Here is a 10,620-nt window from a genome sequence, read left to right on the forward strand (position 1 = left end):
CAATGATGGACATAGATTTTGATGAGCATAGCGTTGTTTATAAAAAAGTTCCTTGAATTTACTTAATCACAAGAGAGTAAGGGTGTGTTTGGTATGAAGGAAAATATTTTCCGAAAAATGTTTTTCAATTTTCTCATGTTTGGTTGGGTTAAATGTTTTGGAAAACATTTTTCTCATAAACTCATTTTCCTCCAATTGGAGGAAAATGTTTTCCCAATCAAGAGAAAGGAAAACATTTTCCAAAACTCCTTCTCAACCTTCCCCACCCTATTCCCATCCCACACCCCACCCTCACCCACCCAACCCAAACCTCCACCCCAACCCAAATACTAGAATATATTTTTCGGAAAAAGTTTTCCACTCACCAACTGTTTGAGCAAAAAGTATAAAATCCTTTTTGTCAAACTAATTACTAATATAATAGAAGGTAAATCTTAGTCAAACATAATTAAATTCAGATCTAAACATACAGAATGTAAGAATAAAGGAAAGTATAATAACGGGTAATGTTTCTTCATATAACAGTTACACATCGATTAAGTGTGGTTAGCTTACATCTGGGGCAGTCTTGCCTCATGAGAGCAATGAATGAAAAAAGAAGAGAATATTGATGATGAAGAGTTTCTCCTTGTTATCTCCTTTATGGAGGCTCCTTTTTCCCCCTCCCAAAAGATCCCCCTTTTGGGTTTAGCTAGTCCTATTTATATCCTATTTGTCCAATGGTCTTTGACCAGCATCCTTTCTCGTCATTGTACCTTCTATCGTTTGCTTGACCACTACGTTTGTTCTGCGACGTAAGTTTTCCTATGATTCGGCCCTGACGATGGCCGAGGTGCTCACGATTGTGATTTGGTCGACCCCATGTCGTTCCACTTAGGGACGATTAACCCATGGTCAGATTTTGACCCATACAGATAGTCCCTCCGTCCGATGGGGTCGCTTCTTGGCGGGCTCAACGGACGGACTTGTTGATTTATAAGTTAGGAGAAATCTGATCGTTGCGCGTTGAATGAGGCCCTTAGGTTAAGGAGGCGGTATGACGTCTCGACGGTACCGTCAGATTGTTACGTCAGTTCGAAATTGAACCGTTGCGTTGATTTGCAGCTTCGTGAATACCCTTTATGCATCATTGTGGTGCATGTTTCCTAGGCACCGTATCGCTTCCCGTGCCCTATCAGTTTTTGATTGGCGGCTCTCGGGTTTCTCGCGCAGGACATTCATGTTCCTATAAATAGGGGGGAAACACCATTCTATTGCTACACTTTACGACTTACCTGAAGAGTTTTACAAACCTTTATGTTCTTCAATATTTCAAACTTTTGAGTTCATTCTCCTCAGTCAGAACTTGATACCACCGTCTTCTCTCTTCCTTCCTCTTACTCATTTATTCTGATCAATCGAGACAAATGGCTGGTATTTCTTCCCGTACTGACAGACTCGTCGAGGCTCCGGTGCCGAAAAATGACGCACCTGTTCTCGGAGAAGGAGCGGAGGCGGCGGAAGATGAGGGGGTTCCAACAGTGGCTGAAATATTGCCCCGTCCGGGGAAATTATGGACTGACTTCAACAGCCCCGCCAGAAAATAACCGGATCCTGTTCCCTCTATTATGGATGAAGCGGCGATTGCGGTGCTCAAAACCAAATGGGGGATTCTGAACCATGTTGAGATGTTGCCGACGACGGGAGATGATATTGTACATTTGTACCGCCCAAGATACTGCACATTCTACGCATACCCATTTGTTGTCGGGTATACGCTTCATCTCCCCTCCCTAGTGACAGACTTCTGCCGTTTCTATGAAGTATGCCCGGCTCAGCTTTCTCCGTACGTGTATAAGCTTTTCCTCATGCTGCTCAAGTTCGCGGAGCTTGCCGGTCGAAAGGCCACTTTGGGACATATGCTTAATATTTTTGCCCCCCAACTTATTCGAGGCATGACGATCCACATGCGCCACCGAGGAACAAAGAGACTGGTGGTGAAGATGGATGACAAAGCTAATTGCCGTTTCTGGGAAAGTTACTTTTATGTGCGGACTGAGCACCTTGTGGCGGACTCAGCAGGGTTCCCTGAGAGGTGGAACTTCACACGTAAGTTTTCCTGTTTACTTTGTATCTTCTTTCGGAGTGGTGGTCGGACGTTTTTCTTCAAGTGGCATTGCTAAGTTGTTTTTACTTTCGTAGCTGAGAGATTACCTCCCCCCCCCCCCTGTTGACGACATCCGCGAATGGGTGAATTTCATTCTTCCCTATACGGTGGGGGTTCGCGAATGGGCGTCCTTTTATGAGAGATACGAGCGTAAGCCTCTCACTAGTAAGTCGGCTCGTTGGAGTTTCCTTGTTCTTTGCCTCGTAATTTGATCTTGTTGCTTACATGATCGTTTTTCTCCATTAATAGGGAGAGTGCGAAGGGCGAGGGCTCCTCCGCTCGCATTCCGTCAACCGGCGACTTCTGCCCAGCTCGCGCCGAGGTCTGTTGCCCGGCCTACATCGAGAGCCACTCAATCTGCACCTATGGCCAGGGCCGTGTGCATGGAAATCCTTCCTCAGCCCGGAACTCCAGCTCTTGCTTCCCGCTCAACGGGTGAATCTTCTCGTGCTGATAGCGGAGAGGGTCCGTCGAAGAGATGGCGAGTGGAGTCTGAGGCGGCCCCTTCAGCCGATGCATCTTCGGGGGCGACCTTCCCTTGGCGGTGTCTGAAATTACCGGTGGTGCTAACCCGGCCGCAAAGGTAGACCAGGTGGTAGAGGCCATCCCGACGGCGGAGACTTCGACTGCTATAAACGATTAACAGGCTATTGCGATGAGAAGTCAGAGTTCCGAGGCCGCTGTTGCCATTTTGGGCGGGCCTTCGTCATCCGGACCGAATCGAGCTTCCTCTTCAGTCACAGAGAGGGGAAAGGGTGTCGCGGTCGATGACTACGAGTCTGACTCCTACCTTGATCCTGATGATGTCAGGATGTTTGAGGAGGGTTTTACCCGTACTGTGGTAAGAGCGGGAGGTCCCTCCGGTACACTTGAGATTCCATCAGAGCTCAATCTTCTGCGGGACATGGAGGGTCTGGTGCGTCAGTTTGACCTTCTATGCTCCACCGCAGAGTGTTAGGCTCTTCGGGACGTCAGCGAGGTCGAATTAATGCATGAAGTGGCCGCCATGGGTCTGAGGGTAAGTTTTTCCTCTATGTTATTTGTTTTTTTTTTGTGTTCCTTTCATTTTTGGTGGCCTTGACCTTCACCGACTCTTCCTTTTTTTTTTTTTTTGCTTTCAGTCTTACATGCTGGAGATCGAAAGTGCTTGCCGGGCCGACATTTGGGCCAAAAATTTTCTGAAAATGCTGGAAACGTATCGGCGCTACCGCAACAAATGTCGTGAGATGCATGAGCGGCTTAGGGAGAGCACCGACAATCAATCTCTCAAGGAGGAGCTGGAGAGGAGGGATCAGGAGCTAATGCAGTCCATTCGCAGGAATAGCGAGCTCGAGGAGCTACTTCGTTCAAAGGATGAAGAACGAGTTGGGAAAGGGGGTCGCTGCAGAGTGTGAGCATCTTCAGGCGAAGGTGCTGTCGTTGCAATCTGAGCTCGATCAAAATGTCGTTAGAGTTGAAGCTTTGAGTGCAGAATGGATGGGGAAGTTAGCCGAGCTAGAGAGGAAAGTGTCCGAGTTGGAGAGCGCTGAGAGTGCTCGGGCATCGGCCTCAGCAAGGGCGGCTATGAGCACGTGATTTTTGCCCTAAGTGAATTACTCCCAAAAATTCAAACAGATGATTTTCTTCATTATTCTGCAATTTTGTGAATTTTCGTGTTATTTTCTGTTAATTGTTTGCATTTATTTGTGCATTTTAATTCAAATGAAAAATATAAAAAATATATATTTGGCATGTGCATTTAGGGTTTAGTTTTACGTTTTAGGATTAATTAGTAGTTAAATTGCGTTTAACATAAAGTATAAAGAAAATAACAAAAATAGTCTATTTTTGCATTTTTATTTGTTAATTGGAGAATTTGTCAGGAGTTTATTTTTAAAAAGGACTTAATCAATTTTGGAAATATATTAGGTCTTTAGTTTCAATTTAGCATTTAATAAAATTAGAAAATAAAATAATGAATAAAAATAAATACAAAAGAAAAGAAAAGAGGGATTAATTTGAAATTGAGAAGAGAATAAGAAGCAACCAGGTTTTTGGGCCAATTTCGTGCATCCCCAGCCCAGTACCCCACCAAAATCACCCCAGCCTAGACCCAATTCCACCCTAATGAGCAAAACCCATTCAATTAAGCCCAAACCCGGTCCAGACCCATGACCCTGCCCTGATGACCAATAAAAAAACCTTCAATGACAACGAATACTAATTAGGGTCAGGTGCGAAATAAAAGAGAAGTTATAACCATCTATTGCAAAACCCCAAGTTCATTTGCAGTAGGTAGCTTGGCACGGCATACATACGTTCAAAAAAACGGATCTATTTGTTTCATCCGACTGACCACATCCCCCACGACCGATGTTTCCTCCCATATATATTAACCCATCATTCCACCACCCTTCTATGCGCAGAGGACGACGCTGCTGCGGGTCTTTGATAGGAATGGGCACATTCCTGGCCCTACCTTTCATATTCCCCCACGCACTCGGATGATCCGGTCAAAGGGTATGACAGTTTCCCTTTGTTGTGGGTACAAATCAAACGATGATCGGGACCGGGGACTCGATTTCAACACTTTCAGCAATGAGGTGGGCCCAACCCGCGCGAGCACAGACGCAATTATAGGCGGAGCTGAACACGGACCAGTCAAATCTAAAAACCAAGGCACAGCAACGTAACACGACAATGCCATTTTTTTCGCATACCGTTGGATCGACGGTACAAAAATATTTCATTTTGCGTTTATCTCTCTATTGATTGGTTATGTAGCAGGGAAATGCGGAGTCACTTGCAGGGGCAAGCGAGCAAAAGGGGCATTTAACCAGCCGATGATGCGAAGGAAAAGTTAACTTACAAAATAATTGGACAATGTCTAGGGGCACCATTTTCAAACCACCCTGCAACCCCTGAGAAGGATACTCATCAAGTCGCACCCTTTTCTCTTCGCCGGATCTCATCCCAGCTGGGTCCTCTCGGGAAGATTTCTAACAAGGCGACGAGAAAGGGGCGTCTTGACGTATAAGTACGGTTCATCACCCCGCCTGCCGGACTACTTTCCCCAGAGCGGGCAATGAAGGACTAGATACATTGGAAATCCTCCAATATGAGTACGAAACGAACATGTATAGCATTCTTCCAATGGCTGAAAAGAAGCAACATTTTGTTACTCCCCATCAAGGTAGTCTGTACAACGCAAGCAAAACTAAAGCGAACTGGGAACTTACCTAAGGAAATGCATTCATAGTCTACAACGCAAACAAAACTAAGCAAAATGGGACTTACCCGGGAAAAATGGAATCGTACTCTACAACGCAAACAAAATTAAGCAAACTGGGACTCACCAAGAAATGCATCGTATTCTCCAATGCAAGCAAAGTTTAAGCAAAACTGGAAACTCAACCAGGGAAACGCAGAGGCTAAGCAAAACTGGGGCTCCCTTAGGGACACCCAATATTCTCCAGTAAAAACAAAATCGGAGTGCGCCAGGATTTATTTCGATGTACGTATAAACAGTATGGTGATTGTGAATCCTCCCAAAATCTGACAGACCAAACAGGCTCACTTTCGACCTTAGCTCGAATAACACCCATACGGCCAAAGGGCCATTGCTAAGAGAAAATCGACCTCGCTCGAATCGCAAACGAGTTAACATTTTTTGACCTTAGCTCGAAATAACACCCCTAAGGCCAAGGGCCATCGCCAAAAGAAGAATTTGACTCGCTCGTATTACCACGGCTAATATTTCGACCTTAGCTCGAAATAACCACCCCTCACGGCCAAGGGCCATCGCCAAAGAAGGATTCGACCAATCGCTCGGATTACCACGGCTAACATTTCGACCTTAGCTCGAAATAACCCCCTATGGCCAAGGGCCATCGCAACAGAAGAATTCGGACTCGCTCGAATCACAACGGGTTTAGCATTCGACCTTAGCCAAAATAACGCATTTACGGCTGCCGATTATCGTTCAAACAAAAGTCTTTGTTTTTACGAACTTGTCCAAACCAAGTCAGAAATTAACTTCGCCTCCAAGATTCCAAGTTCGACCTCGCTCGAATACATATGAAAATGCCAACTTCGCCTGAATCGGCAAGTGAATTCAATCCCCCTCGAGATGAGTTGAAGCCGACTTCGTCCGAAAATGACGAACCCGAGTTCAAAACTCGTTTGAATCGAAGATGACTCCGCCTAAAGCGACAAATCAAAAGTTCAATCTCGCCCAAATGTTGCAAAAGAAAAAAACTCCATTCGGGACTCACACAAACGAGACCCCGTCGGTCCAGTCAAAGCTGATTCCCAAACGACGGAAATCAGGGATTCGCCATACAAAAATATCCGAAGGTCTATACCAAAACAAAAAAAGTAAAGCAAGGGAAAATGAGAGCAGTTCCAAAGGTCGTACAACAGACGAAACAACCCTTTTATTATACGCGTACAGCCGCACCTTATACACGCCCAACACAATGTCAATACAATAATTATATATATATATATATATATATATTATTATATATATATATATATATACTAAAGGCAAACAATTTTCACTCGGCGTCATCACAGCCTTCTCCCATCATTATCTCCAAGAAATTCCTCCCTCAGCATTAGATCCTCGCCGGCCTCCGGTGTCGCAGGGTCGTAGCCGCGTTGACGCGATCCTCTCTGCCTTCGTCCGAGCTTCTTCATTAAGCGGCCTCAGAAACATTGCCCGCCTCCCACAAAACTCTTGTATATGTCCCGTTGGGCTCGGCATGAACCCAAGCCGTGCAAATGGCGAGGAACAGCGGCAGAGGCAATTTCAACTTGGGCCAACAGTTGCGCTTTTCAGCCTCGATACAGCAACCTGATCTCCAAGCTTGAAGCTTCACCGCGATCTCTGCCAATGCGCTCTTTGAGCCTCGCCTCCCTTAGCGTTGTCGTTTGCCCTCTCGGTATTCTGCTCGGATTGAAGGACACGGATAGTGTCCTCCAACGCTGCCGCTGTCACACCTCCTTTTTTACTACTACCCCGGGAAGAGGATATAGTAAAGGGAGTTTTCCAATTAAAGGACAATCGAACGGGATTCTTTTATTTAAAATTTTCAGAGTTCCCACTTTGGGAGATTTATTGGTGTCCCAAGTCACCGGGTGAATCCGAATCGAGGGAAAGATTGACTCTGTTTAAAGTCCGGCGAACCAGAAATTCGAGATAAGGAATTCTGTTAACCCGGGAGAAGGTGTTAGGCATTCCCAGGTTCCGTGCGTTCTAGCACGGTCACTCAACTGGTCATATTTGGCTTATTTATTTGATTTTTAATACATGTTTTAATCTATGTGCTTTTAACTTTGAACCGCTTTTATCATTATTATTTTTAAGAGAATTGCAACGTCGTGAAAACATGTCTCGAATCGCGTCACATAAATACACCCGCAATTTTTTGACATGTTTCGATTCGTGGAGATTTGGATTTGGGTCAATAAAATGTGCACCCGTTATTTTAGAAGGTAAAAATTATTCAATGACGGCCCTAAGCGTCTAGCGTATTGGTTAACTTTGGGGAAGGCCGCGAAATTCGCTAAACGGCCCATCCCGAATTCTAAGTATTTTTAATTAAGGCATTGAATGAGGGCCCGCAATTTTGTATTTTATTCGGGCGAGGTTCGTTTCATCACTTTTTATTTAAAGGTCAATCCTAAAGTGACTATGATTTTCTACCTGCTATTTTGTCTCTAACGCTAAAAAAAATGGCCTAATTAATTAATAAGTGCGAAAGGTTCCAAACTCCATAATACAATTTCGGACAATTAGGCTAAGAATTGGAATAGGGCAGCACGCCATTTCTTCCACCAAAGCTTCAGTTCCGTTTATTCAAATATTGGGGCAAACTGGCCCCCAAGATAGTCCAATACACAAAAAATGCAAGTAAAGTGAGGCCTCAGGCCCAAGTGGATATCAGTTTTTAATTTGCTATTTGGGCCAACGTGAGACCCAACAACAGGGCTTTGGTTTCTTATGCTTTTTAAAAATTTTGTAACCTGCTGATGAGGAAACAAATAAGACCAGCGCGAACCAATTAATCTTCGACTACTATAACCTAAATGACCAACATTTGCATTGAAAACATTTGCTTTAGAATTGAATCAACGACCAGAACAATAATTCCGACTTAATTGCAAACTTAAACTGTTTTAATGATTTTTGAATTTTTAAACAGAAATTGCTAAGCTAAATAAGTATTAGCTTACTAAATCTGAAGTTGATCAAACTACAAATTAACACAATTCAGGCAGTCCAGGTATTTATTACAAATACATGCTATCAAAGACTCAATGAATACTTGCTTTGTTGTTTAATGCTAGCAGACTATAAATTGGAAAATCAACAAGTGCAAGTCCACTTTTAATGTTCTAATTACAGTCCGCTTTTAATAACACTTGGACGATTAACTAAATCCACACAGAAAGTTCAATTCAAAACGTCAACAAACAGTAGGTCTATAGCAATAAACTTTCACTTTCATTTTATTTCCATCAGGAGATCTACATTGAAACAAGCTCGAATGTGTACCTGGAATAGAAATAAAAGAGAAAGGGAAAGGAGAGTCAGCGATAGCAGCGAGCAAACTGATGCTTAGAACAGCTCAGAAATAATACCAGCAGTCTAGAAACGATTTTCAAACCAGCGAATTCAGGAACAATTTCAAAATTCCATTGAGAGATCAAACAGCAACAATTTTACCACTGAAAACTCCTCAAAATCAACTCGAACATACCCAATAACTCAAATATTTTCCAGAAACATGGTAAAACCCTTCAGTGATTAGATTTGAGCTAGGAATTGACATTAGATTGCCTGAAATATCAAACTCGAACTTGTGCTTCAATGAACAATAACTTTTGAATTTTTGGATTTTTCTATTGTTTTTTTTCCTGTTTTTTGGATTTTTCCTGTGGTAATCTAAGATCTAAAGAAAGATTTTTCTTACTTCTATTGATCTGAATTTCAAAAAATTTAGATTTCAGATCTGTGGAAGAGATTTTGGGGGGAATTATAGAGGTTTCAAGACTTGTGAATCAAGGCAGTATACACTGCCTTTTATAGGCAAAATGAGAGCAGCCCATAAATTTCTATTTACAACTATTGTCCCTCTTTTATTTATTTCAGGTTGGGTCCTTTATTTACTGACTTGTTTACTTCACAGTAAAGTACACCTATTTGTTTGTGACAATTTCAACTTAAAACCCCGTTCTAGAAATCCTCTAGGGAGTTCCATTTTCAGTTGCTACAATATTCTCTTGTCAATAATGCCTAAATTACCTTTATGTATCTGAAAAATTAACAGATCAAACCAAAACCAAACGCCCTTTCCTACCCTAGTAAGCTGGTCAAGAATTAAACCATGGCCTAAACGAAGTTCTATCCTTATCCAGCTTATAACCCAAAATCCTAAAAAAAAATTAAACTAATTAAACAAATCCCGGAATTAAGTCTAAGGATCTAGTAGGCCTGTAATAAAGCAAATTAAACTAAATCATTTACCAAAAAGATGCTCATGAATCAACACAAAATCAAACTAGAAAGAAAATCAAAAACAAGAAAAATCAAAACAAATTAATCAAAACCTAAACACACTAAATCACTTAATCATAGTCACAACACAAAATCAAACTAAGAAGAAAAGGAAATCAAAATAGAACGGAATTAAATCAACACTAAAGATGCAGGCAGAAGCGGATTACAACCCTAAAACCCTGAAATAATTAATCTAAGAAGAAGAAACTTACTAATTCTTGGACCCTAAAAAACTCGACGAACACAGGTTCTAATTCGACCGTTTGGATCTTTGCAAGCTCAAGCTTGAATCGACATTCTGGACCATCTTCGACAGGAAATCAATTACCTATGAGGCATGAGGAATAGGACAAGGGTCACAGAGTGTTGTTTTTGAGCGATTTGGAAGTGGCGCTGCCGTAGGCGGCGGGAGGCGGCGTCCACAGTTTCGGATATTCGAGGAGAAAGGCTGGGATTCGAGCAAAGACAGACGGGATTTGAGAAGAGGGAGGCTAAAAGAACCCAGGGTGCTATTTGAAGTGATTTTGGGAGTGCGCCGCCGTGCACGGCGGTGGCGGCGCCTAGGGTTTGTAAATTTTGAGGCGTTCCGGCGGTGTTGAAGAAAAAGGGCACCGGATCTACGATGAGGAGGAATGAGAAGAATAAGTGGTGAATTTTTTTGGCGCCATTGGAGGTGGCCGCCGCCGTTTGGGGCATTTCCGGCGGCGGCGTTATAGGGCGGAGGTGGCGAGACGGGAAAGGTAGGGGAGATACGCAGGAAGGAGGTTATTGTCTAGGTTTGTTTGGGTATTTTCGGCAAATTTATTTAATTTTGTGTTTAAGTGAACCCAGATCCGTTGGATGATGCGGCAATAGACGGCTTGATTACTTTGCATTAATTAACTCCAAACGACCATTAGTTCATTCTCATATTACGTTCGTTTATTGT

Source organism: Nicotiana attenuata, unplaced genomic scaffold (genome assembly GCF_001879085.1).
Source record: "Nicotiana attenuata strain UT unplaced genomic scaffold, NIATTr2, whole genome shotgun sequence".
NCBI lineage: Eukaryota > Viridiplantae > Streptophyta > Magnoliopsida > Solanales > Solanaceae > Nicotiana > Nicotiana attenuata.